Source organism: Neolamprologus brichardi, chromosome 3 (genome assembly GCF_056152115.1).
Source record: "Neolamprologus brichardi isolate AB-2024 chromosome 3, ASM5615211v1, whole genome shotgun sequence".
NCBI classification, from domain to species: domain Eukaryota; kingdom Metazoa; phylum Chordata; class Actinopteri; order Cichliformes; family Cichlidae; genus Neolamprologus; species Neolamprologus brichardi.
The window spans coordinates 25054546-25080888 of NC_142106.1; the positions used below are offsets into that span (position 1 = coordinate 25054546).

General features: G+C 45.7%; 30 non-coding genes across 30 annotated transcripts; all 30 read right to left on the bottom strand.

The window, feature by feature from the left end:
- Positions 1 to 2034: 2034 nt before the first annotated feature.
- trnal-aag (transfer RNA leucine (anticodon AAG)) lies at positions 2035 to 2116 on the bottom strand. Its single transcript has one exon. It is a non-coding gene; the product is annotated as a tRNA-Leu (tRNA).
- Positions 2117 to 3083: 967 nt separating this feature from the next.
- On the bottom strand, positions 3084 to 3165 carry trnal-uag (transfer RNA leucine (anticodon UAG)). The gene has a single exon. It is a non-coding gene; the product is annotated as a tRNA-Leu (tRNA).
- A 584-nt stretch (positions 3166 to 3749) lies between these two features.
- Positions 3750 to 3821, bottom strand: trnae-uuc (transfer RNA glutamic acid (anticodon UUC)). Its single transcript has one exon. It is a non-coding gene; the product is annotated as a tRNA-Glu (tRNA).
- A 615-nt stretch (positions 3822 to 4436) lies between these two features.
- trnal-aag (transfer RNA leucine (anticodon AAG)) lies at positions 4437 to 4518 on the bottom strand. The gene has a single exon. It is a non-coding gene; the product is annotated as a tRNA-Leu (tRNA).
- Positions 4519 to 5485: 967 nt separating this feature from the next.
- On the bottom strand, positions 5486 to 5567 carry trnal-uag (transfer RNA leucine (anticodon UAG)). The gene has a single exon. It is a non-coding gene; the product is annotated as a tRNA-Leu (tRNA).
- Positions 5568 to 6151: 584 nt separating this feature from the next.
- Positions 6152 to 6223, bottom strand: trnae-uuc (transfer RNA glutamic acid (anticodon UUC)). The gene has a single exon. It is a non-coding gene; the product is annotated as a tRNA-Glu (tRNA).
- Positions 6224 to 6996: 773 nt separating this feature from the next.
- trnal-aag (transfer RNA leucine (anticodon AAG)) lies at positions 6997 to 7078 on the bottom strand. Its single transcript has one exon. It is a non-coding gene; the product is annotated as a tRNA-Leu (tRNA).
- Positions 7079 to 8045: 967 nt separating this feature from the next.
- On the bottom strand, positions 8046 to 8127 carry trnal-uag (transfer RNA leucine (anticodon UAG)). Its single transcript has one exon. It is a non-coding gene; the product is annotated as a tRNA-Leu (tRNA).
- A 584-nt stretch (positions 8128 to 8711) lies between these two features.
- On the bottom strand, positions 8712 to 8783 carry trnae-uuc (transfer RNA glutamic acid (anticodon UUC)). The gene has a single exon. It is a non-coding gene; the product is annotated as a tRNA-Glu (tRNA).
- A 623-nt stretch (positions 8784 to 9406) lies between these two features.
- Positions 9407 to 9488, bottom strand: trnal-aag (transfer RNA leucine (anticodon AAG)). Its single transcript has one exon. It is a non-coding gene; the product is annotated as a tRNA-Leu (tRNA).
- A 584-nt stretch (positions 9489 to 10072) lies between these two features.
- Positions 10073 to 10144, bottom strand: trnae-uuc (transfer RNA glutamic acid (anticodon UUC)). The gene has a single exon. It is a non-coding gene; the product is annotated as a tRNA-Glu (tRNA).
- A 773-nt stretch (positions 10145 to 10917) lies between these two features.
- trnal-aag (transfer RNA leucine (anticodon AAG)) lies at positions 10918 to 10999 on the bottom strand. Its single transcript has one exon. It is a non-coding gene; the product is annotated as a tRNA-Leu (tRNA).
- Positions 11000 to 11966: 967 nt separating this feature from the next.
- Positions 11967 to 12048, bottom strand: trnal-uag (transfer RNA leucine (anticodon UAG)). Its single transcript has one exon. It is a non-coding gene; the product is annotated as a tRNA-Leu (tRNA).
- A 584-nt stretch (positions 12049 to 12632) lies between these two features.
- Positions 12633 to 12704, bottom strand: trnae-uuc (transfer RNA glutamic acid (anticodon UUC)). Its single transcript has one exon. It is a non-coding gene; the product is annotated as a tRNA-Glu (tRNA).
- A 765-nt stretch (positions 12705 to 13469) lies between these two features.
- trnal-aag (transfer RNA leucine (anticodon AAG)) lies at positions 13470 to 13551 on the bottom strand. Its single transcript has one exon. It is a non-coding gene; the product is annotated as a tRNA-Leu (tRNA).
- Positions 13552 to 14519: 968 nt separating this feature from the next.
- Positions 14520 to 14601, bottom strand: trnal-uag (transfer RNA leucine (anticodon UAG)). The gene has a single exon. It is a non-coding gene; the product is annotated as a tRNA-Leu (tRNA).
- Positions 14602 to 15185: 584 nt separating this feature from the next.
- trnae-uuc (transfer RNA glutamic acid (anticodon UUC)) lies at positions 15186 to 15257 on the bottom strand. Its single transcript has one exon. It is a non-coding gene; the product is annotated as a tRNA-Glu (tRNA).
- A 615-nt stretch (positions 15258 to 15872) lies between these two features.
- Positions 15873 to 15954, bottom strand: trnal-aag (transfer RNA leucine (anticodon AAG)). The gene has a single exon. It is a non-coding gene; the product is annotated as a tRNA-Leu (tRNA).
- Positions 15955 to 16921: 967 nt separating this feature from the next.
- Positions 16922 to 17003, bottom strand: trnal-uag (transfer RNA leucine (anticodon UAG)). Its single transcript has one exon. It is a non-coding gene; the product is annotated as a tRNA-Leu (tRNA).
- A 584-nt stretch (positions 17004 to 17587) lies between these two features.
- On the bottom strand, positions 17588 to 17659 carry trnae-uuc (transfer RNA glutamic acid (anticodon UUC)). Its single transcript has one exon. It is a non-coding gene; the product is annotated as a tRNA-Glu (tRNA).
- Positions 17660 to 18432: 773 nt separating this feature from the next.
- trnal-aag (transfer RNA leucine (anticodon AAG)) lies at positions 18433 to 18514 on the bottom strand. Its single transcript has one exon. It is a non-coding gene; the product is annotated as a tRNA-Leu (tRNA).
- Positions 18515 to 19481: 967 nt separating this feature from the next.
- Positions 19482 to 19563, bottom strand: trnal-uag (transfer RNA leucine (anticodon UAG)). The gene has a single exon. It is a non-coding gene; the product is annotated as a tRNA-Leu (tRNA).
- Positions 19564 to 20147: 584 nt separating this feature from the next.
- trnae-uuc (transfer RNA glutamic acid (anticodon UUC)) lies at positions 20148 to 20219 on the bottom strand. Its single transcript has one exon. It is a non-coding gene; the product is annotated as a tRNA-Glu (tRNA).
- Positions 20220 to 20992: 773 nt separating this feature from the next.
- On the bottom strand, positions 20993 to 21074 carry trnal-aag (transfer RNA leucine (anticodon AAG)). The gene has a single exon. It is a non-coding gene; the product is annotated as a tRNA-Leu (tRNA).
- A 967-nt stretch (positions 21075 to 22041) lies between these two features.
- Positions 22042 to 22123, bottom strand: trnal-uag (transfer RNA leucine (anticodon UAG)). The gene has a single exon. It is a non-coding gene; the product is annotated as a tRNA-Leu (tRNA).
- Positions 22124 to 22707: 584 nt separating this feature from the next.
- On the bottom strand, positions 22708 to 22779 carry trnae-uuc (transfer RNA glutamic acid (anticodon UUC)). The gene has a single exon. It is a non-coding gene; the product is annotated as a tRNA-Glu (tRNA).
- Positions 22780 to 23394: 615 nt separating this feature from the next.
- trnal-aag (transfer RNA leucine (anticodon AAG)) lies at positions 23395 to 23476 on the bottom strand. The gene has a single exon. It is a non-coding gene; the product is annotated as a tRNA-Leu (tRNA).
- A 967-nt stretch (positions 23477 to 24443) lies between these two features.
- Positions 24444 to 24525, bottom strand: trnal-uag (transfer RNA leucine (anticodon UAG)). Its single transcript has one exon. It is a non-coding gene; the product is annotated as a tRNA-Leu (tRNA).
- Positions 24526 to 25109: 584 nt separating this feature from the next.
- trnae-uuc (transfer RNA glutamic acid (anticodon UUC)) lies at positions 25110 to 25181 on the bottom strand. The gene has a single exon. It is a non-coding gene; the product is annotated as a tRNA-Glu (tRNA).
- A 615-nt stretch (positions 25182 to 25796) lies between these two features.
- Positions 25797 to 25878, bottom strand: trnal-aag (transfer RNA leucine (anticodon AAG)). Its single transcript has one exon. It is a non-coding gene; the product is annotated as a tRNA-Leu (tRNA).
- Positions 25879 to 26343: the final 465 nt, after the last annotated feature.

Here is a 26343-nt window from a genome sequence, read left to right on the forward strand (position 1 = left end):
GGTTTCATCTGACCACATGACATTCTCCCAATCCTCTGCTGTATCATCCATGTGCTCTCTGGCAAACTTCAGACGGGCCTGGACATGCACTGGCTTCAGCAGCGGAACACGTCTGGCACTGCGGGATTTGATTCCCTGCCGTTGTAGTGTGTTACTGATGGTGACCTTTGTTACTTTGGTCCCAGCTCTCTGCAGGTCATTCACCAGGTCCCCCCGTGTGGTTCTGGGATCTTTGCTCACCGTTCTCATGATCATTTTGACCCCACGGGATGAGATCTTGCGTGGAGCCCCAGATCGAGGGAGATTATCAGTGGTCTTGTATGTCTTCCATTTTCTGATGATTGCTCCCACAGTTGATTTTTTCACACCAAGCTGCTTGCCTATTGTAGATTCACTCTTCCCAGTCTGGTGCAGGTCTACAATTCTTTTCCTGGTGTCCTTCGAAAGCTCTTTGGTCTTGGCCATGGCGGAGTTTGGAGTCTGACTGGTTGAGGCTGTGGACAGGTGTCTTTTATACAGATGATGAGGTCAAACAGGTGCCATTCATACAGGTAACGAGTGGGGGACAGAAAAGCTTCTTACAGAAGACGTTACAGGTCTGTGAGAGCCAGGGATTTTCCTTGTTTGAGGTGACCAAATACTTATTTTCCACCCTGATTTACGAATAAATTCTTTACAAATCCTACCATGTGAATTCATGGATTTTTTTTTCACATTCTGTCTCTCACAGTTGAAGTGTACCTCTGGTGCAAATTACTGACCTCTGTCATCATTTTAAGTGGGGGAACTTGCACAATCGGTGGCTGACTAAATACTTTTTTGCCCCACTGTATGTCAGGTTGGGTATCAGACGCCACCTCTCTGAGGACAGCTCAGGCCCTCCAAGGTTTGGAGGCCTATCTCCCCCCACCACTTCCCCTGCCGGGGGCGGACTCCCTCAGACATCGGTGCGTTGGTGGTTCTTTGTGTCCGGGGGTGGGCGTCCGGGTACACACCGGCTCACTCCTTGGCGGCTGCTTATCGGGGCCTGGAGCCTGGGGCTCGCTTGGGCCACTTCGGAGGTGGGGTGCCCCCGGCCTCTCGGCCTGGGGCTCGGTCACTCAGGCACAGCTGGCTGCCGGCGGAGCTCACGGGCACGTCGCTGCAACCCCCCCTGGCTTCTGCTCCGTGGCTGCTGGGTGACCCCTCATCTGGGACTCTCCTCAGCTCTTTCTGGGACAGTGGCACGGCTGCCCCTCTGTTGGTCTTCCTTGGTCTCTTGTGTTCTGGGGGCCTCTGGATGTCTGGAGTTTTGATCTCCTCCATACCTGCTTCATGCCCTGGAGGACGGGGCAGTGGCCCCCCACACCCTCTAGCAGATCATTACATGAGGGAACCTTTTAAGAAAACAAGCGCGTCCATGCTCACAGGTGTACACACGGGTGATCACACACACAAACTACACCCTTTTTGGCTCCTACCTCAATGCACACTGTGCTGTCGATCTTACGTGCTGCACAACAATGTTTAATATTTAGTATTTACTGTCATATTCCCATATATCATTGTGATGTTGTTTATTGTATTACTCTCGTTTTCTTCTGCTTGTTTTCTTTTTTCTTTCTCAACAGGTGATCCAGGTGATCGATATATGTATTTTTATTTATTTATTTATTTTTTGCTTATTCTGTTGGTTTTTGTTTTTTGCCCTTCTCCCCCATCCCTCTTCTCAACTGTTTTTCTTTCCCTCTTTCTTTCTCCCTTTTCTTTCCCCCAGTCAAGTCTGTCCCGTATTCAGCAAGTGAAAATAAAATAAAGAATAAAAGGTGAATCAAATGGACCATTACGGCAAAGCTGGGATGGTCAATTTGGTAAAGAAAATCCGTTGGGCATCTTTCTTCGCCTTTAGACAATAATTCTGATGGCAAAAGAGCCAAACGGGACAGGCAAAGAAAAAAAAAAAAAAAAAAAAAAAAAAAAAGATTTGATTTCCACTGCAGCCCTTACAATTTATTGGTAGGGGATGGAAGAAACACGAAAAGCACCCGAAGACTATGGCAGCAGTGGGATTCGAACCCACGCCCCCGAAGAGACTGGAGCCTTAATCCAGCACCTTAGACCGCTCGGTCATGCTACCATTACGAGCGAGGACCTCATCTCAAAAATCTAGACAGTAAAACTTGAAAAAGTGCAGCACAAAATAGAAGCCCAGAACATTCAGTGATGCTCTTGCTGTTTTAGAAAAACATGTTTAATACTTGCCTGAATGTTTTTGGATACAATAGCATCTGCCTGCCCTGGTTAAACTCTTATTGCAGCAATAGGATTTCAACCCACATGTGTGAGGAGCCTGGAGTCTTAACCCAGATCCTAAGACCACACAATCTAACACCTTACAATGTGGTGGACTTGTAGCACACTTGAGTAGCCACTAACCAGTCAGTGTTGACACTGTGAATAAAAATATATGAAACATCTGCACATGGTAAATGACTTTTGCAAAAGAATTTCTTTTAGTCATGTATTAATCACATTATTTTAGTGTATAATACCTTGGTGCCACTCGATTTTAGCATGTCTCTCACACTCATACTGGTAACAGATGGTATCTCAGGAAGTTGGAGGGAAGCATTCACACACAAAGGACCCAGAGTGGGGGGAGGAGTCTTTTGTCTCCTTCTCCACTGTAAGAGGTAGCAAGGGAGTGTGTAACTTTCTTTGGGGGAGGGGGGTACCAAAGGTGTGAAAACAGCTGTGTACTGCCTTTAGTTCCTGTAAGAGGTATGTAACTGAAGGCCATGCTAGACTCAGTTAGGGACTCTGCCCATCGTCTGCCCCGCGATGATGCATTCCTTCACCAAGCTTGGTTTCTGTTCTTGTTATTATTAAAGAATGTTAGCTACCACTCACCGCTTGTCTGCAGGCTTTATTGAACGGAAAACTTCCACAACACTTAACATCACCCTGGTTTGGAAGAATTGCTCTTGATGAGATTCCTGCTTGATTGTACTTGACAGACATTCTGTAACAGATTTGATTTCCACTGCAGCCCTTACAATTTATTGGTAGGGGATGGAAGAAACACGAAAAGAACCCGAAGACTATGGCAGCAGTGGGATTCGAACCCACGCCCCCGAAGAGACTGGAGCCTAAATCCAGCACCTTAGACCGCTCGGTCATGCTACCATTGCGAGTGAGGACCTCATCGCAAAAATCTAGACAGTAAAACTTGAAAAAGTGCAGCACAAAATAGAAGCCCAGAACATTCAGTGATGCTCTTACTGTTGTAGAAAAACATGTTTAATACTTTTTGGACACAAAAACATCTGCCTGTCCTGGTTAAAACCTGTTCATCAACCCTGATTAACAATGGGCTCTTGGCTCAGTTTCATCATCGTCGATATGCAACTTGTCATAACCACCGATGAACAGGCAGGAGCACCATTCACAGAGAGTCAAGGAACAGCATTGTAAGATGGCAAAAGACGTACCCTTAATGCACCCTGCCTTGTTTCAAAGATGCTCATTTGATTTTCACATAAACAGCCACCTTGACTCGCTGCTCAAACTAGCAGGCCTGCTTGTGTACATCCTCATCACTGAAAACTGTATAGTCCTGATCTGAACCATCACCTGTTTTATGCCATGTGCTTAGCCAGAGGTTTGTTGCCTTACCTGATGTTTGCCTTCAGCCAACAACTTTGCACCATTTAATCCATCGTGGGATTAACACAAAGAACACATTGGCTTGTGGGCACATTAAAGACATGTTCCTATACCGGGAGTTGAACCCGGGCTGCCTGGGTGAAAACCAGGAATCCTAACCGCTAGACCATATGGGACTGGTTAGGTAGGGCGCCACTGTCATAGCCGTGCTCCTGGGTGAGAACCAGGCATTCTAACCGCTAGACCATATGGGACTGGTTAGGTAATGCGCCACTGTCGTGCTCCTGGGTGAGAACCAAGAATCCTAACCGCTAGACCATATGGGACCGGTTAGGTAGTGCGCCACTGTCGTGCTCGTGCTCCTGGGTGAGAACCAGGCATTCTAACCGCTAGACCATATGGGACTGCTCCACTGTCATGAAATCAAGGATACTCTTGTCACTCTGCAGCCTTGGTGAGACCAACATAGCAGCACCTTAATCAATTCTCCAGCGGTTGCAGGTTCTGCTCAAAAGCACATTACAAGGGAGTGGACTGGACTTGAAGCACACTTGAGTGGCATGCGGGAAAGTCCACTAACCAGTCAGTGATGAGACCATGAACAAAAAGACACGAAAAACATGCAAGTTGTAAATGACTTTACAGCACCGGACTAATGTGGTTTGGAAGAATTGCTCCTGATGACTTTCATGCACTTGACAGACGTTCTATAACAGATTTGATTTCCACTGTAGCCCTTACAATTTATTGGTAAGGCATGGAAGAAACAAAACTTTGCCGCTAGAACACTATGGCAGCAGTGGGATTCGAACCCACGCCTCCGAAGAGACTGGAGCCTTAATCCAGCACCTTAGACCGCTCGGTCATGCTACCATTACGAGTGAGGACCTCATCTCAAAAATCTAGACAGTAAAACTTGAAAAAGTGCAGCACAAAATAGAAGCCCAGAACATTCAGTGATGCTCTTGCTGTTTTAGAAAAACATGTTTAATACTTGCCTGAATGTTTTTGGATACAATAGCATCTGCCTGCCCTGGTTAAACTCTTATTGCAGCAATAGGATTTCAACCCACATGTGTGAGGAGCCTGGAGTCTTAACCCAGATCCTAAGACCACACAATCTAACACCTTACAATGTGGTGGACTTGTAGCACACTTGAGTAGCCACTAACCAGTCAGTGTTGACACTGTGAATAAAAATATATGAAACATCTGCACATGGTAAATGACTTTTGCAAAAGAATTTCTTTTATTCATGTATTAATCACATTATTTTAGTGTATAATACCTTGGTGCCACTCGATTTTAGCATGTCTCTCACACTCATACTGGTAACAGATGGTATCTCAGGAAGTTGGAGGGAAGCATTCACACACAAAGGACCCAGAGTGGGGGGAGGAGTCTTTTGTCTCCTTCTCCACTGTAAGAGGTAGCAAGGGAGTGTGTAACTTTCTTTGGGGGAGGGGGGTACCAAAGGTGTGAAAACAGCTGTGTACTGCCTTTAGTTCCTGTAAGAGGTATGTAACTGAAGGCCATGCTAGACTCAGTTAGGGACTCTGCCCATCGTCTGCCCCGCGATGATGCATTCCTTCACCAAGCTTGGTTTCTGTTCTTGTTATTATTAAAGAATGTTAGCTACCACTCACCGCTTGTCTGCAGGCTTTATTGAACGGAAAACTTCCACAACACTTAACATCACCCTGGTTTGGAAGAATTGCTCTTGATGAGATTCCTGCTTGATTGTACTTGACAGACATTCTGTAACAGATTTGATTTCCACTGCAGCCCTTACAATTTATTGGTAGGGGATGGAAGGAACACGAAAAGAACCCGAAGACTATGGCAGCAGTGGGATTCGAACCCACGCCCCCAAAGAGACTGGAGCCTAAATCCAGCACCTTAGACCGCTCGGTCATGCTACCATTGCGAGTGAGGACCTCATCGCAAAAATCTAGACAGTAAAACTTGAAAAAGTGCAGCACAAAATAGAAGCCCAGAACATTCAGTGATGCTCTTACTGTTGTAGAAAAACATGTTTAATACTTTTTGGACACAAAAACATCTGCCTGTCCTGGTTAAAACCTGTTCATCAACCCTGATTGACAATGGGCTCTTGGCTCAGTTTCATCATCGTCGATATGCAACTTGTCATAACCACCGATGAACAGGCAGGAGCACCATTCACAGAGAGTCAAGGAACAGCATTGTAAGATGGCAAAAGACGTACCCTTAATGCACCCTGCCTTGTTTCAAAGATGCTCATTTGATTTTCACATAAACAGCCACCTTGACTAGCTGCTCAAACTAGCAGGCCTGCTTGTGTACATCCTCATCACTGAAAACTGTATAGTCCTGATCTGAACCATCACCTGTTTTATGCCATGTGCTTAGCCAGAGGTTTGTTGCCTTACCTGATGTTTGCCTTCAGCCAACAACTTTGCACCATTTAATCCATCGTGGGATTAACACAAAGAACACATTGGCTTGTGGGCACATTAAAGACATGTTCCCATACCGGGAGTTGAACCCGGGCTGCCTGGGTGAAAACCAGGAATCCTAACCGCTAGACCATATGGGACTGGTTAGGTAGGGCGCCACTGTCATAGCCGTGCTCCTGGGTGAGAACCAGGCATTCTAACCGCTAGACCATATGGGACTGGTTAGGTAATGCGCCACTGTCGTGCTCCTGGGTGAGAACCAAGAATCCTAACCGCTAGACCATATGGGACCGGTTAGGTAGTGCGCCACTGTCGTGCTCGTGCTCCTGGGTGAGAACCAGGCATTCTAACCGCTAGACCATATGGGACTGGTTAGGTAATGCGCCACTGTCGTGCTCCTGGGTGAGAACCAAGAATCCTAACCGCTAGACCATATGGGACTGGTTAGGTAGTGCGCCACTGTCGTGCTCGTGCTCCTGGGTGAGAACCAGGCATTCTAACCGCTAGACCATATGGGACTGCTCCACTGTCATGAAATCAAGGATACTCTTGTCACTCTGCAGCCTTGGTGAGACCAACATAGCAGCACCTTAATCAATTCTCCAGCGGTTGCAGGTTCTGCTCAAAAGCACATTACAAGGGAGTGGACTGGACTTGAAGCACACTTGAGTGGCATGCGGGAAAGTCCACTAACCAGTCAGTGATGAGACCATGAACAAAAAGACACGAAAAACATGCAAGTTGTAAATGACTTTACAGCACCGGACTAATGTGGTTTGGAAGAATTGCTCCTGATGACTTTCCTGCATGTTTGGACTTGACAGACGTTCTATAACAGATTTGATTTCCACTGTAGCCCTTACAATTTATTGGTAAGGCATGGAAGAAACAAAACTTTGCCGCTAGAACACTATGGCAGCAGTGGGATTCGAACCCACGCCTCCGAAGAGACTGGAGCCTTAATCCAGCACCTTAGACCGCTCGGTCATGCTACCATTACGAGTGAGGACCTCATCTCAAAAATCTAGACAGTAAAACTTGAAAAAGTGCAGCACAAAATAGAAGCCCAGAACATTCAGTGATGCTCTTGCTGTTTTAGAAAAACATGTTTAATACTTGCCTGAATGTTTTTGGATACAATAGCATCTGCCTGCCCTGGTTAAACTCTTATTGCAGCAATAGGATTTCAACCCACATGTGTGAGGAGCCTGGAGTCTTAACCCAGATCCTAAGACCACACAATCTAACACCTTACAATGTGGTGGACTTGTAGCACACTTGAGTAGCCACTAACCAGTCAGTGTTGACACTGTGAATAAAAATATATGAAACATCTGCACATGGTAAATGACTTTTGCAAAAGAATTTCTTTTAGTCATGTATTAATCACATTATTTTAGTGTATAATACCTTGGTGCCACTCGATTTTAGCATGTCTCTCACACTCATACTGGTAACAGATGGTATCTCAGGAAGTTGGAGGGAAGCATTCACACACAAAGGACCCAGAGTGGGGGGAGGAGTCTTTTGTCTCCTTCTCCACTGTAAGAGGTAGCAAGGGAGTGTGTAACTTTCTTTGGGGGAGGGGGGTACCAAAGGTGTGAAAACAGCTGTGTACTGCCTTTAGTTCCTGTAAGAGGTATGTAACTGAAGGCCATGCTAGACTCAGTTAGGGACTCTGCCCATCGTCTGCCCCGCGATGATGCATTCCTTCACCAAGCTTGGTTTCTGTTCTTGTTATTATTAAAGAATGTTAGCTACCACTCACCGCTTGTCTGCAGGCTTTATTGAACGGAAAACTTCCACAACACTTAACATCACCCTGGTTTGGAAGAATTGCTCTTGATGAGATTCCTGCTTGATTGTACTTGACAGACATTCTGTAACAGATTTGATTTCCACTGCAGCCCTTACAATTTATTGGTAGGGGATGGAAGAAACACGAAAAGAACCCGAAGACTATGGCAGCAGTGGGATTCGAACCCACGCCCCCGAAGAGACTGGAGCCTAAATCCAGCACCTTAGACCGCTCGGTCATGCTACCATTGCGAGTGAGGACCTCATCGCAAAAATCTAGACAGTAAAACTTGAAAAAGTGCAGCACAAAATAGAAGCCCAGAACATTCAGTGATGCTCTTACTGTTGTAGAAAAACATGTTTAATACTTTTTGGACACAAAAACATCTGCCTGTCCTGGTTAAAACCTGTTCATCAACCCTGATTAACAATGGGCTCTTGGCTCAGTTTCATCATCGTCGATATGCAACTTGTCATAACCACCGATGAACAGGCAGGAGCACCATTCACAGAGAGTCAAGGAACAGCATTGTAAGATGGCAAAAGACGTACCCTTAATGCACCCTGCCTTGTTTCAAAGATGCTCATTTGATTTTCACATAAACAGCCACCTTGACTCGCTGCTCAAACTAGCAGGCCTGCTTGTGTACATCCTCATCACTGAAAACTGTATAGTCCTGATCTGAACCATCACCTGTTTTATGCCATGTGCTTAGCCAGAGGTTTGTTGCCTTACCTGATGTTTGCCTTCAGCCAACAACTTTGCACCATTTAATCCATCGTGGGATTAACACAAAGAACACATTGGCTTGTGGGCACATTAAAGACATGTTCCTATATCGGGAGTTGAACCCGGGCCGCCTGGGTGAAAACCAGGAATCCTAACCGCTAGACCATATGGGACTGGTTAGGTAGGGCGCCACTGTCATAGCCGTGCTCCTGGGTGAGAACCAGGCATTCTAACCGCTAGACCATATGGGACTGGTTAGGTAATGCGCCACTGTCGTGCTCCTGGGTGAGAACCAAGAATCCTAACCGCTAGACCATATGGGACCGGTTAGGTAGTGCGCCACTGTCGTGCTCGTGCTCCTGGGTGAGAACCAGGCATTCTAACCGCTAGACCATATGGGACTGCTCCACTGTCATGAAATCAAGGATACTCTTGTCACTCTGCAGCCTTGGTGAGACCAACATAGCAGCACCTTAATCAATTCTCCAGCGGTTGCAGGTTCTGCTCAAAAGCACATTACAAGGGAGTGGACTGGACTTGAAGCACACTTGAGTGGCATGCGGGAAAGTCCACTAACCAGTCAGTGATGAGACCATGAACAAAAAGACACGAAAAACATGCAAGTTGTAAATGACTTTACAGCACCGGACTAATGTGGTTTGGAAGAATTGCTCCTGATGACTTTCCTGCATGTTTGGACTTGACAGACGTTCTATAACAGATTTGATTTCCACTGTAGCCCTTACAATTTATTGGTAAGGCATGGAAGAAACAAAACTTTGCCGCTAGAACACTATGGCAGCAGTGGGATTCGAACCCACGCCTCCGAAGAGACTGGAGCCTTAATCCAGCACCTTAGACCGCTCGGTCATGCTACCATTACGAGCGAGGACCTCATCGCAAAAATCTAGACAGTAAAACTTGAAAAAGTGCAGCACAAAATAGAAGCCCAGAACATTCAGTGATGCTCTTACTGTTGTAGAAAAACATGTTTAATACTTTTTGGACACAAAAACATCTGCCTGTCCTGGTTAAAACCTGTTCATCAACCCTGATTGACAATGGGCTCTTGGCTCAGTTTCATCATCGTCGATATGCAACTTGTCATAACCACCGATGAACAGGCAGGAGCACCATTCACAGAGAGTCAAGGAACAGCATTGTAAGATGGCAAAAGACGTACCCTTAATGCACCCTGCCTTGTTTCAAAGATGCTCATTTGATTTTCACATAAACAGCCACCTTGACTAGCTGCTCAAACTAGCAGGCCTGCTTGTGTACATCCTCATCACTGAAAACTGTATAGTCCTGATCTGAACCATCACCTGTTTTATGCCATGTGCTTAGCCAGAGGTTTGTTGCCTTACCTGATGTTTGCCTTCAGCCAACAACTTTGCACCATTTAATCCATCGTGGGATTAACACAAAGAACACATTGGCTTGTGGGCACATTAAAGACATGTTCCCATACCGGGAGTTGAACCCGGGCTGCCTGGGTGAAAACCAGGAATCCTAACCGCTAGACCATATGGGACTGGTTAGGTAGGGCGCCACTGTCATAGCCGTGCTCCTGGGTGAGAACCAGGCATTCTAACCGCTAGACCATATGGGACTGGTTAGGTAATGCGCCACTGTCGTGCTCCTGGGTGAGAACCAAGAATCCTAACCGCTAGACCATATGGGACCGGTTAGGTAGTGCGCCACTGTCGTGCTCGTGCTCCTGGGTGAGAACCAGGCATTCTAACCGCTAGACCATATGGGACTGGTTAGGTAATGCGCCACTGTCGTGCTCCTGGGTGAGAACCAAGAATCCTAACCGCTAGACCATATGGGACTGGTTAGGTAGTGCGCCACTGTCGTGCTCGTGCTCCTGGGTGAGAACCAGGCATTCTAACCGCTAGACCATATGGGACTGCTCCACTGTCATGAAATCAAGGATACTCTTGTCACTCTGCAGCCTTGGTGAGACCAACATAGCAGCACCTTAATCAATTCTCCAGCGGTTGCAGGTTCTGCTCAAAAGCACATTACAAGGGAGTGGACTGGACTTGAAGCACACTTGAGTGGCATGCGGGAAAGTCCACTAACCAGTCAGTGATGAGACCATGAACAAAAAGACACGAAAAACATGCAAGTTGTAAATGACTTTACAGCACCGGACTAATGTGGTTTGGAAGAATTGCTCCTGATGACTTTCCTGCATGTTTGGACTTGACAGACGTTCTATAACAGATTTGATTTCCACTGTAGCCCTTACAATTTATTGGTAAGGCATGGAAGAAACAAAACTTTGCCGCTAGAACACTATGGCAGCAGTGGGATTCGAACCCACGCCCCCGAAGAGACTGGAGCCTTAATCCAGCACCTTAGACCGCTCGGTCATGCTACCATTACGAGCGAGGACCTCATCTCAAAAATCTAGACAGTAAAACTTGAAAAAGTGCAGCACAAAATAGAAGCCCAGAACATTCAGTGATGCTCTTGCTGTTTTAGAAAAACATGTTTAATACTTGCCTGAATGTTTTTGGATACAATAGCATCTGCCTGCCCTGGTTAAACTCTTATTGCAGCAATAGGATTTCAACCCACATGTGTGAGGAGCCTGGAGTCTTAACCCAGATCCTAAGACCACACAATCTAACACCTTACAATGTGGTGGACTTGTAGCACACTTGAGTAGCCACTAACCAGTCAGTGTTGACACTGTGAATAAAAATATATGAAACATCTGCACATGGTAAATGACTTTTGCAAAAGAATTTCTTTTATTCATGTATTAATCACATTATTTTAGTGTATAATACCTTGGTGCCACTCGATTTTAGCATGTCTCTCACACTCATACTGGTAACAGATGGTATCTCAGGAAGTTGGAGGGAAGCATTCACACACAAAGGACCCAGAGTGGGGGGAGGAGTCTTTTGTCTCCTTCTCCACTGTAAGAGGTAGCAAGGGAGTGTGTAACTTTCTTTGGGGGAGGGGGGTACCAAAGGTGTGAAAACAGCTGTGTACTGCCTTTAGTTCCTGTAAGAGGTATGTAACTGAAGGCCATGCTAGACTCAGTTAGGGACTCTGCCCATCGTCTGCCCCGCGATGATGCATTCCTTCACCAAGCTTGGTTTCTGTTCTTGTTATTATTAAAGAATGTTAGCTACCACTCACCGCTTGTCTGCAGGCTTTATTGAACGGAAAACTTCCACAACACTTAACATCACCCTGGTTTGGAAGAATTGCTCTTGATGAGATTCCTGCTTGATTGTACTTGACAGACATTCTGTAACAGATTTGATTTCCACTGCAGCCCTTACAATTTATTGGTAGGGGATGGAAGGAACACGAAAAGAACCCGAAGACTATGGCAGCAGTGGGATTCGAACCCACGCCCCCAAAGAGACTGGAGCCTAAATCCAGCACCTTAGACTGCTCGGTCATGCTACCATTGCGAGTGAGGACCTCATCGCAAAAATCTAGACAGTAAAACTTGAAAAAGTGCAGCACAAAGTAGAAGCCCAGAACATTCAGTGATGCTCTTACTGTTGTAGAAAAACATGTTTAATACTTTTTGGACACAAAAACATCTGCCTGTCCTGGTTAAAACCTGTTCATCAACCCTGATTAACAATGGGCTCTTGGCTCAGTTTCATCATCGTCGATATGCAACTTGTCATAACCACCGATGAACAGGCAGGAGCACCATTCACAGAGAGTCAAGGAACAGCATTGTAAGATGGCAAAAGACGTACCCTTAATGCACCCTGCCTTGTTTCAAAGATGCTCATTTGATTTTCACATAAACAGCCACCTTGACTCGCTGCTCAAACTAGCAGGCCTGCTTGTGTACATCCTCATCACTGAAAACTGTATAGTCCTGATCTGAACCATCACCTGTTTTATGCCATGTGCTTAGCCAGAGGTTTGTTGCCTTACCTGATGTTTGCCTTCAGCCAACAACTTTGCCCCATTTAATCCATCGTGGGATTAACACAAAGAACACATTGGCTTGTGGGCACATTAAAGACATGTTCCCATACCGGGAGTTGAACCCGGGCCGCCTGGGTGAAAACCAGGAATCCTAACCGCTAGACCATATGGGACTGGTTAGGTAGGGCGCCACTGTCATAGCCGTGCTCCTGGGTGAGAACCAGGCATTGTAACCGGTAGACCATATGGGACTGGTTAGGTAATGCGCCACTGTCGTGCTCCTGGGTGAGAACCAAGAATCCTAACCGCTAGACCATATGGGACTGGTTAGGTAGTGCGCCACTGTCGTGCTCGTGCTCCTGGGTGAGAACCAGGCATTCTAACCGCTAGACCATATGGGACTGGTTAGGTAATGCGCCACTGTCGTGCTCCTGGGTGAGAACCAAGAATCCTAACCGCTAGACCATATGGGACTGGTTAGGTAGTGCGCCACTGTCGTGCTCGTGCTCCTGGGTGAGAACCAGGCATTCTAACCGCTAGACCATATGGGACTGCTCCACTGTCATGAAATCAAGGATACTCTTGTCACTCTGCAGCCTTGGTGAGACCAACATAGCAGCACCTTAATCAATTCTCCAGCGGTTGCAGGTTCTGCTCAAAAGCACATTACAAGGGAGTGGACTGGACTTGAAGCACACTTGAGTGGCATGCGGGAAAGTCCACTAACCAGTCAGTGATGAGACCATGAACAAAAAGACACGAAAAACATGCAAGTTGTAAATGACTTTACAGCACCGGACTAATGTGGTTTGGAAGAATTGCTCCTGATGACTTTCATGCACTTGACAGACGTTCTATAACAGATTTGATTTCCACTGTAGCCCTTACAATTTATTGGTAAGGCATGGAAGAAACAAAACTTTGCCGCTAGAACACTATGGCAGCAGTGGGATTCGAACCCACGCCTCCGAAGAGACTGGAGCCTTAATCCAGCACCTTAGACCGCTCGGTCATGCTACCATTACGAGTGAGGACCTCATCTCAAAAAATCTAGACAGTAAAACTTGAAAAAGTGCAGCACAAAATAGAAGCCCAGAACATTCAGTGATGCTCTTGCTGTTTTAGAAAAACATGTTTAATACTTGCCTGAATGTTTTTGGATACAATAGCATCTGCCTGCCCTGGTTAAACTCTTATTGCAGCAATAGGATTTCAACCCACATGTGTGAGGAGCCTGGAGTCTTAACCCAGATCCTAAGACCACACAATCTAACACCTTACAATGTGGTGGACTTGAAGCACACTTGAGTAGCCACTAACCAGTCAGTGTTGACACTGTGAATAAAAATATATGAAACATCTGCACATGGTAAATGACTTTTGCAAAAGAATTTCTTTTATTCATGTATTAATCACATTATTTTAGTGTATAATACCTTGGTGCCACTCGATTTTAGCATGTCTCTCACACTCATACTGGTAACAGATGGTATCTCAGGAAGTTGGAGGGAAGCATTCACACACAAAGGACCCAGAGTGGGGGGAGGAGTCTTTTGTCTCCTTCTCCACTGTAAGAGGTAGCAAGGGAGTGTGTAACTTTCTTTGGGGGAGGGGGGTACCAAAGGTGTGAAAACAGCTGTGTACTACCTTTAGTTCCTGTAAGAGGTATGTAACTGAAGGCCATGCTAGACTCAGTTAGGGACTCTGCCCATCGTCTGCCCCGCGATGATGCATTCCTTCACCAAGCTTGGTTTCTGTTCTTGTTATTATTAAAGAATGTTAGCTACCACTCACCGCTTGTCTGCAGGCTTTATTGAACGGAAAACTTCCACAACACTTAACATCACCCTGGTTTGGAAGAATTGCTCTTGATGAGATTCCTGCTTGATTGTACTTGACAGACATTCTGTAACAGATTTGATTTCCACTGCAGCCCTTACAATTTATTAGTAGGGGATGGAAGAAACACGAAAAGAACCCGAAGACTATGGCAGCAGTGGGATTCGAACCCACGCCCCCGAAGAGACTGGAGCCTAAATCCAGCACCTTAGACCGCTCGGTCATGCTACCATTGCGAGTGAGGACCTCATCGCAAAAATCTAGACAGTAAAACTTGAAAAAGTGCAGCACAAAATAGAAGCCCAGAACATTCAGTGATGCTCTTACTGTTGTAGAAAAACATGTTTAATACTTTTTGGACACAAAAACATCTGCCTGTCCTGGTTAAAACCTGTTCATCAACCCTGATTAACAATGGGCTCTTGGCTCAGTTTCATCATCGTCGATATGCAACTTGTCATAACCACCGATGAACAGGCAGGAGCACCATTCACAGAGAGTCAAGGAACAGCATTGTAAGATGGCAAAAGACGTACCCTTAATGCACCCTGCCTTGTTTCAAAGATGCTCATTTGATTTTCACATAAACAGCCACCTTGACTCGCTGCTCAAACTAGCAGGCCTGCTTGTGTACATCCTCATCACTGAAAACTGTATAGTCCTGATCTGAACCATCACCTGTTTTATGCCATGTGCTTAGCCAGAGGTTTGTTGCCTTACCTGATGTTTGCCTTCAGCCAACAACTTTGCACCATTTAATCCATCGTGGGATTAACACAAAGAACACATTGGCTTGTGGGCACATTAAAGACATGTTCCCATACCGGGAGTTGAACCCGGGCCGCCTGGGTGAAAACCAGGAATCCTAACCGCTAGACCATATGGGACTGGTTAGGTAGGGCGCCACTGTCATAGCCATGCTCCTGGGTGAGAACCAGGCATTCTAACCGCTAGACCATATGGGACTGGTTAGGTAATGCGCCACTGTCGTGCTCCTGGGTGAGAACCAAGAATCCTAACCGCTAGACCATATGGGACCGGTTAGGTAGTGCGCCACTGTCGTGCTCGTGCTCCTGGGTGAGAACCAGGCATTCTAACCGCTAGACCATATGGGACTGCTCCACTGTCATGAAATCAAGGATACTCTTGTCACTCTGCAGCCTTGGTGAGACCAACATAGCAGCACCTTAATCAATTCTCCAGCGGTTGCAGGTTCTGCTCAAAAGCACATTACAAGGGAGTGGACTGGACTTGAAGCACACTTGAGTGGCATGCGGGAAAGTCCACTAACCAGTCAGTGATGAGACCATGAACAAAAAGACACGAAAAACATGCAAGTTGTAAATGACTTTACAGCACCGGACTAATGTGGTTTGGAAGAATTGCTCCTGATGACTTTCATGCACTTGACAGACGTTCTATAACAGATTTGATTTCCACTGTAGCCCTTACAATTTATTGGTAAGGCATGGAAGAAACAAAACTTTGCCGCTAGAACACTATGGCAGCAGTGGGATTCGAACCCACGCCTCCGAAGAGACTGGAGCCTTAATCCAGCACCTTAGACCGCTCGGTCATGCTACAATTACGAGTGAGGACCTCATCTCAAAAATCTAGACAGTAAAACTTGAAAAAGTGCAGCACAAAATAGAAGCCCAGAACATTCAGTGATGCTCTTGCTGTTTTAGAAAAACATGTTTAATACTTGCCTGAATGTTTTTGGATACAATAGCATCTGCCTGCCCTGGTTAAACTCTTATTGCAGCAATAGGATTTCAACCCACATGTGTGAGGAGCCTGGAGTCTTAACCCAGATCCTAAGACCACACAATCTAACACCTTACAATGTGGTGGACTTGTAGCACACTTGAGTAGCCACTAACCAGTCAGTGTTGACACTGTGAATAAAAATATATGAAACATCTGCACATGGTAAATGACTTTTGCAAAAGAATTTCTTTTATTCATGTATTAATCACATTATTTTAGTGTATAATACCTTGGTGCCACTCGATTTTAGCATGTCTCTCACACTCATACTGGTAACAGATGGTATCTCAGGAAGTTGGAGGGAAGCATTCACACACAAAGGACCCAGAGTGGGGGGAGGAGTCTTTTGTCTCCTTCTCCACTGTAAGAGGTAGCAAGGGAGTGTGTAACTTTCTTTGGGGGAGGGGGGTACCAAAGGTGTGAAAACAGCTGTGTACTGCCTTTAGTTCCTGTAAGAGGTATGTAACTGAAGGCCATGCTAGACTCAGTTAGGGACTCTGCCCATCGTCTGCCCCGCGATGATGCATTCCTTCACCAAGCTTGGTTTCTGTTCTTGTTATTATTAAAGAATGTTAGCTACCACTCACCGCTTGTCTGCAGGCTTTATTGAACGGAAAACTTCCACAACACTTAACATCACCCTGGTTTGGAAGAATTGCTCTTGATGAGATTCCTGCTTGATTGTACTTGACAGACATTCTGTAACAGATTTGATTTCCACTGCAGCCCTTACAATTTATTGGTAGGGGATGGAAGGAACACGAAAAGAACCCGAAGACTATGGCAGCAGTGGGATTCGAACCCACGCCCCCAAAGAGACTGGAGCCTAAATCCAGCACCTTAGACCGCTCGGTCATGCTACCATTGCGAGTGAGGACCTCATCGCAAAAATCTAGACAGTAAAACTTGAAAAAGTGCAGCACAAAATAGAAGCCCAGAACATTCAGTGATGCTCTTACTGTTGTAGAAAAACATGTTTAATACTTTTTGGACACAAAAACATCTGCCTGTCCTGGTTAAAACCTGTTCATCAACCCTGATTGACAATGGGCTCTTGGCTCAGTTTCATCATCGTCGATATGCAACTTGTCATAACCACCGATGAACAGGCAGGAGCACCATTCACAGAGAGTCAAGGAACAGCATTGTAAGATGGCAAAAGACGTACCCTTAATGCACCCTGCCTTGTTTCAAAGATGCTCATTTGATTTTCACATAAACAGCCACCTTGACTCGCTGCTCAAACTAGCAGGCCTGCTTGTGTACATCCTCATCACTGAAAACTGTATAGTCCTGATCTGAACCATCACCTGTTTTATGCCATGTGCTTAGCCAGAGGTTTGTTGCCTTACCTGATGTTTGCCTTCAGCCAACAACTTTGCACCATTTAATCCATCGTGGGATTAACACAAAGAACACATTGGCTTGTGGGCACATTAAAGACATGTTCCCATACCGGGAGTTGAACCCGGGCTGCCTGGGTGAAAACCAGGAATCCTAACCGCTAGACCATATGGGACTGGTTAGGTAGGGCGCCACTGTCATAGCCGTGCTCCTGGGTGAGAACCAGGCATTCTAACCGCTAGACCATATGGGACTGGTTAGGTAATGCGCCACTGTCGTGCTCCTGGGTGAGAACCAAGAATCCTAACCGCTAGACCATATGGGACCGGTTAGGTAGTGCGCCACTGTCGTGCTCGTGCTCCTGGGTGAGAACCAGGCATTCTAACCGCTAGACCATATGGGACTGGTTAGGTAATGCGCCACTGTCGTGCTCCTGGGTGAGAACCAAGAATCCTAACCGCTAGACCATATGGGACTGGTTAGGTAGTGCGCCACTGTCGTGCTCGTGCTCCTGGGTGAGAACCAGGCATTCTAACCGCTAGACCATATGGGACTGCTCCACTGTCATGAAATCAAGGATACTCTTGTCACTCTGCAGCCTTGGTGAGACCAACATAGCAGCACCTTAATCAATTCTCCAGCGGTTGCAGGTTCTGCTCAAAAGCACATTACAAGGGAGTGGACTGGACTTGAAGCACACTTGAGTGGCATGCGGGAAAGTCCACTAACCAGTCAGTGATGAGACCATGAACAAAAAGACACGAAAAACATGCAAGTTGTAAATGACTTTACAGCACCGGACTAATGTGGTTTGGAAGAATTGCTCCTGATGACTTTCCTGCATGTTTGGACTTGACAGACGTTCTATAACAGATTTGATTTCCACTGTAGCCCTTACAATTTATTGGTAAGGCATGGAAGAAACAAAACTTTGCCGCTAGAACACTATGGCAGCAGTGGGATTCGAACCCACGCCTCCGAAGAGACTGGAGCCTTAATCCAGCACCTTAGACCGCTCGGTCATGCTACCATTACGAGCGAGGACCTCATCTCAAAAATCTAGACAGTAAAACTTGAAAAAGTGCAGCACAAAATAGAAGCCCAGAACATTCAGTGATGCTCTTGCTGTTTTAGAAAAACATGTTTAATACTTGCCTGAATGTTTTTGGATACAATAGCATCTGCCTGCCCTGGTTAAACTCTTATTGCAGCAATAGGATTTCAACCCACATGTGTGAGGAGCCTGGAGTCTTAACCCAGATCCTAAGACCACACAATCTAACACCTTACAATGTGGTGGACTTGTAGCACACTTGAGTAGCCACTAACCAGTCAGTGTTGACACTGTGAATAAAAATATATGAAACATCTGCACATGGTAAATGACTTTTGCAAAAGAATTTCTTTTATTCATGTATTAATCACATTATTTTAGTGTATAATACCTTGGTGCCACTCGATTTTAGCATGTCTCTCACACTCATACTGGTAACAGATGGTATCTCAGGAAGTTGGAGGGAAGCATTCACACACAAAGGACCCAGAGTGGGGGGAGGAGTCTTTTGTCTCCTTCTCCACTGTAAGAGGTAGCAAGGGAGTGTGTAACTTTCTTTGGGGGAGGGGGGTACCAAAGGTGTGAAAACAGCTGTGTACTGCCTTTAGTTCCTGTAAGAGGTATGTAACTGAAGGCCATGCTAGACTCAGTTAGGGACTCTGCCCATCGTCTGCCCCGCGATGATGCATTCCTTCACCAAGCTTGGTTTCTGTTCTTGTTATTATTAAAGAATGTTAGCTACCACTCACCGCTTGTCTGCAGGCTTTATTGAACGGAAAACTTCCACAACACTTAACATCACCCTGGTTTGGAAGAATTGCTCTTGATGAGATTCCTGCTTGATTGTACTTGACAGACATTCTGTAACAGATTTGATTTCCACTGCAGCCCTTACAATTTATTGGTAGGGGATGGAAGGAACACGAAAAGAACCCGAAGACTATGGCAGCAGTGGGATTCGAACCCACGCCCCCAAAGAGACTGGAGCCTAAATCCAGCACCTTAGACCGCTCGGTCATGCTACCATTGCGAGTGAGGACCTCATCGCAAAAATCTAGACAGTAAAACTTGAAAAAGTGCAGCACAAAATAGAAGCCCAGAACATTCAGTGATGCTCTTACTGTTGTAGAAAAACATGTTTAATACTTTTTGGACACAAAAACATCTGCCTGTCCTGGTTAAAACCTGTTCATCAACCCTGATTGACAATGGGCTCTTGGCTCAGTTTCATCATCGTCGATATGCAACTTGTCATAACCACCGATGAACAGGCAGGAGCACCATTCACAGAGAGTCAAGGAACAGCATTGTAAGATGGCAAAAGACGTACCCTTAATGCACCCTGCCTTGTTTCAAAGATGCTCATTTGATTTTCACATAAACAGCCACCTTGACTAGCTGCTCAAACTAGCAGGCCTGCTTGTGTACATCCTCATCACTGAAAACTGTATAGTCCTGATCTGAACAATCACCTGTTTTATGCCATGTGCTTAGCCAGAGGTTTGTTGCCTTACCTGATGTTTGCCTTCAGCCAACAACTTTGCACCATTTAATCCATCGTGGGATTAACACAAAGAACACATTGGCTTGTGGGCACATTAAAGACATGTTCCCATACCGGGAGTTGAACCCGGGCTGCCTGGGTGAAAACCAGGAATCCTAACCGCTAGACCATATGGGACTGGTTAGGTAGGGCGCCACTGTCATAGCCGTGCTCCTGGGTGAGAACCAGGCATTCTAACCGCTAGACCATATGGGACTGGTTAGGTAATGCGCCACTGTCGTGCTCCTGGGTGAGAACCAAGAATCCTAACCGCTAGACCATATGGGACCGGTTAGGTAGTGCGCCACTGTCGTGCTCGTGCTCCTGGGTGAGAACCAGGCATTCTAACCGCTAGACCATATGGGACTGGTTAGGTAATGCGCCACTGTCGTGCTCCTGGGTGAGAACCAAGAATCCTAACCGCTAGACCATATGGGACTGGTTAGGTAGTGCGCCACTGTCGTGCTCGTGCTCCTGGGTGAGAACCAGGCATTCTAACCGCTAGACCATATGGGACTGCTCCACTGTCATGAAATCAAGGATACTCTTGTCACTCTGCAGCCTTGGTGAGACCAACATAGCAGCACCTTAATCAATTCTCCAGCGGTTGCAGGTTCTGCTCAAAAGCACATTACAAGGGAGTGGACTGGACTTGAAGCACACTTGAGTGGCATGCGGGAAAGTCCACTAACCAGTCAGTGATGAGACCATGAACAAAAAGACACGAAAAACATGCAAGTTGTAAATGACTTTACAGCACCGGACTAATGTGGTTTGGAAGAATTGCTCCTGATGACTTTCCTGCATGTTTGGACTTGACAGACGTTCTATAACAGATTTGATTTCCACTGTAGCCCTTACAATTTATTGGTAAGGCATGGAAGAAACAAAACTTTGCCGCTAGAACACTATGGCAGCAGTGGGATTCGAACCCACGCCTCCGAAGAGACTGGAGCCTTAATCCAGCACCTTAGACCGCTCGGTCATGCTACCATTACGAGCGAGGACCTCATCTCAAAAATCTAGACAGTAAAACTTGAAAAAGTGCAGCACAAAATAGAAGCCCAGAACATTCAGTGATGCTCTTGCTGTTTTAGAAAAACATGTTTAATACTTGCCTGAATGTTTTTGGATACAATAGCATCTGCCTGCCCTGGTTAAACTCTTATTGCAGCAATAGGATTTCAACCCACATGTGTGAGGAGCCTGGAGTCTTAACCCAGATCCTAAGACCACACAATCTAACACCTTACAATGTGGTGGACTTGTAGCACACTTGAGTAGCCACTAACCAGTCAGTGTTGACACTGTGAATAAAAATATATGAAACATCTGCACATGGTAAATGACTTTTGCAAAAGAATTTCTTTTAGTCATGTATTAATCACATTATTTTAGTGTATAATACCTTGGTGCCACTCGATTTTAGCATGTCTCTCACACTCATACTGGTAACAGATGGTATCTCAGGAAGTTGGAGGGAAGCATTCACACACAAAGGACCCAGAGTGGGGGGAGGAGTCTTTTGTCTCCTTCTCCACTGTAAGAGGTAGCAAGGGAGTGTGTAACTTTCTTTGGGGGAGGGGGGTACCAAAGGTGTGAAAACAGCTGTGTACTGCCTTTAGTTCCTGTAAGAGGTATGTAACTGAAGGCCATGCTAGACTCAGTTAGGGACTCTGCCCATCGTCTGCCCCGCGATGATGCATTCCTTCACCAAGCTTGGTTTCTGTTCTTGTTATTATTAAAGAATGTTAGCTACCACTCACCGCTTGTCTGCAGGCTTTATTGAACGGAAAACTTCCACAACACTTAACATCACCCTGGTTTGGAAGAATTGCTCTTGATGAGATTCCTGCTTGATTGTACTTGACAGACATTCTGTAACAGATTTGATTTCCACTGCAGCCCTTACAATTTATTGGTAGGGGATGGAAGAAACACGAAAAGAACCCGAAGACTATGGCAGCAGTGGGATTCGAACCCACGCCCCCGAAGAGACTGGAGCCTAAATCCAGCACCTTAGACCGCTCGGTCATGCTACCATTGCGAGTGAGGACCTCATCGCAAAAATCTAGACAGTAAAACTTGAAAAAGTGCAGCACAAAATAGAAGCCCAGAACATTCAGTGATGCTCTTACTGTTGTAGAAAAACATGTTTAATACTTTTTGGACACAAAAACATCTGCCTGTCCTGGTTAAAACCTGTTCATCAACCCTGATTAACAATGGGCTCTTGGCTCAGTTTCATCATCGTCGATATGCAACTTGTCATAACCACCGATGAACAGGCAGGAGCACCATTCACAGAGAGTCAAGGAACAGCATTGTAAGATGGCAAAAGACGTACCCTTAATGCACCCTGCCTTGTTTCAAAGATGCTCATTTGATTTTCACATAAACAGCCACCTTGACTCGCTGCTCAAACTAGCAGGCCTGCTTGTGTACATCCTCATCACTGAAAACTGTATAGTCCTGATCTGAACCATCACCTGTTTTATGCCATGTGCTTAGCCAGAGGTTTGTTGCCTTACCTGATGTTTGCCTTCAGCCAACAACTTTGCACCATTTAATCCATCGTGGGATTAACACAAAGAACACATTGGCTTGTGGGCACATTAAAGACATGTTCCCATACCGGGAGTTGAACCCGGGCCGCCTGGGTGAAAACCAGGAATCCTAACCGCTAGACCATATGGGACTGGTTAGGTAGGGCGCCACTGTCATAGCCGTGCTCCTGGGTGAGAACCAGGCATTCTAACCGCTAGACCATATGGGACTGGTTAGGTAATGCGCCACTGTCGTGCTCCTGGGTGAGAACCAAGAATCCTAACCGCTAGACCATATGGGACCGGTTAGGTAGTGCGCCACTGTCGTGCTCGTGCTCCTGGGTGAGAACCAGGCATTCTAACCGCTAGACCATATGGGACTGCTCCACTGTCATGAAATCAAGGATACTCTTGTCACTCTGCAGCCTTGGTGAGACCAACATAGCAGCACCTTAATCAATTCTCCAGCGGTTGCAGGTTCTGCTCAAAAGCACATTACAAGGGAGTGGACTGGACTTGAAGCACACTTGAGTGGCATGCGGGAAAGTCCACTAACCAGTCAGTGATGAGACCATGAACAAAAAGACACAAAAAACATGCAAGTTGTAAATGACTTTACAGCACCGGACTAATGTGGTTTGGAAGAATTGCTCCTGATGACTTTCATGCACTTGACAGACGTTCTATAACAGATTTGATTTCCACTGTAGCCCTTACAATTTATTGGTAAGGCATGGAAGAAACAAAACTTTGCCGCTAGAACACTATGGCAGCAGTGGGATTCGAACCCACGCCTCCGAAGAGACTGGAGCCTTAATCCAGCACCTTAGACCGCTCGGTCATGCTACAATTACGAGTGAGGACCTCATCTCAAAAATCTAGACAGTAAAACTTGAAAAAGTGCAGCACAAAATAGAAGCCCAGAACATTCAGTGATGCTCTTGCTGTTTTAGAAAAACATGTTTAATACTTGCCTGAATGTTTTTGGATACAATAGCATCTGCCTGCCCTGGTTAAACTCTTATTGCAGCAATAGGATTTCAACCCACATGTGTGAGGAGCCTGGAGTCTTAACCCAGATCCTAAGACCACACAATCTAACACCTTACAATGTGGTGGACTTGTAGCACACTTGAGTAGCCACTAACCAGTCAGTGTTGACACTGTGAATAAAAATATATGAAACATCTGCACATGGTAAATGACTTTTGCAAAAGAATTTCTTTTATTCATGTATTAATCACATTATTTTAGTGTATAATACCTTGGTGCCACTCGATTTTAGCATGTCTCTCACACTCATACTGGTAACAGATGGTATCTCAGGAAGTTGGAGGGAAGCATTCACACACAAAGGACCCAGAGTGGGGGGAGGAGTCTTTTGTCTCCTTCTCCACTGTAAGAGGTAGCAAGGGAGTGTGTAACTTTCTTTGGGGGAGGGGGGTACCAAAGGTGTGAAAACAGCTGTGTACTGCCTTTAGTTCCTGTAAGAGGTATGTAACTGAAGGCCATGCTAGACTCAGTTAGGGACTCTGCCCATCGTCTGCCCCGCGATGATGCATTCCTTCACCAAGCTTGGTTTCTGTTCTTGTTATTATTAAAGAATGTTAGCTACCACTCACCGCTTGTCTGCAGGCTTTATTGAACGGAAAACTTCCACAACACTTAACATCACCCTGGTTTGGAAGAATTGCTCTTGATGAGATTCCTGCTTGATTGTACTTGACAGACATTCTGTAACAGATTTGATTTCCACTGCAGCCCTTACAATTTATTGGTAGGGGATGGAAGGAACACGAAAAGAACCCGAAGACTATGGCAGCAGTGGGATTCGAACCCACGCCCCCAAAGAGACTGGAGCCTAAATCCAGCACCTTAGACCGCTCGGTCATGCTACCATTGCGAGTGAAGACCTCATCGCAAAAATCTAGACAGTAAAACTTGAAAAAGTGCAGCACAAAATAGAAGCCCAGAACATTCAGTGATGCTCTTACTGTTGTAGAAAAACATGTTTAATACTTTTTGGACACAAAAACATCTGCCTGTCCTGGTTAAAACCTGTTCATCAACCCTGATTAACAATGGGCTCTTGGCTCAGTTTCATCATCGTCGATATGCAACTTGTCATAACCACCGATGAACAGGCAGGAGCACCATTCACAGAGAGTCAAGGAACAGCATTGTAAGATGGCAAAAGACGTACCCTTAATGCACCCTGCCTTGTTTCAAAGATGCTCATTTGATTTTCACATAAACAGCCACCTTGACTCGCTGCTCAAACTAGCAGGCCTGCTTGTGTACATCCTCATCACTGAAAACTGTATAGTCCTGATCTGAACCATCACCTGTTTTATGCCATGTGCTTAGCCAGAGGTTTGTTGCCTTACCTGATGTTTGCCTTCAGCCAACAACTTTGCACCATTTAATCCATCGTGGGATTAACACAAAGAACACATTGGCTTGTGGGCACATTAAAGACATGTTCCCATACCGGGAGTTGAACCCGGGCCGCCTGGGTGAAAACCAGGAATCCTAACCGCTAGACCATATGGGACTGGTTAGGTAGTGCGCCACTGTCATAGCCGTGCTCCTGGGTGAGAACCAGGCATTCTAACCGCTAGACCATATGGGACTGGTTAGGTAATGCGCCACTGTCGTGCTCCTGGGTGAGAACCAAGAATCCTAACCGCTAGACCATATGGGACCGGTTAGGTAGTGCGCCACTGTCGTGCTCGTGCTCCTGGGTGAGAACCAGGCATTCTAACCGCTAGACCATATGGGACTGCTCCACTGTCATGAAATCAAGGATACTCTTGTCACTCTGCAGCCTTGGTGAGACCAACATAGCAGCACCTTAATCAATTCTCCAGCGGTTGCAGGTTCTGCTCAAAAGCACATTACAAGGGAGTGGACTGGACTTGAAGCACACTTGAGTGGCATGCGGGAAAGTCCACTAACCAGTCAGTGATGAGACCATGAACAAAAAGACACGAAAAACATGCAAGTTGTAAATGACTTTACAGCACCGGACTAATGTGGTTTGGAAGAATTGCTCCTGATGACTTTCATGCACTTGACAGACGTTCTATAACAGATTTGATTTCCACTGTAGCCCTTACAATTTATTGGTAAGGCATGGAAGAAACAAAACTTTGCCGCTAGAACACTATGGCAGCAGTGGGATTCGAACCCACGCCTCCGAAGAGACTGGAGCCTTAATCCAGCACCTTAGACCGCTCGGTCATGCTACAATTACGAGTGAGGACCTCATCTCAAAAATCTAGACAGTAAAACTTGAAAAAGTGCAGCACAAAATAGAAGCCCAGAACATTCAGTGATGCTCTTGCTGTTTTAGAAAAACATGTTTAATACTTGCCTGAATGTTTTTGGATACAATAGCATCTGCCTGCCCTGGTTAAACTCTTATTGCAGCAATAGGATTTCAACCCACATGTGTGAGGAGCCTGGAGTCTTAACCCAGATCCTAAGACCACACAATCTAACACCTTACAATGTGGTGGACTTGTAGCACACTTGAGTAGCCACTAACCAGTCAGTGTTGACACTGTGAATAAAAATATATGAAACATCTGCACATGGTAAATGACTTTTGCAAAAGAATTTCTTTTATTCATGTATTAATCACATTATTTTAGTGTATAATACCTTGGTGCCACTCGATTTTAGCATGTCTCTCACACTCATACTGGTAACAG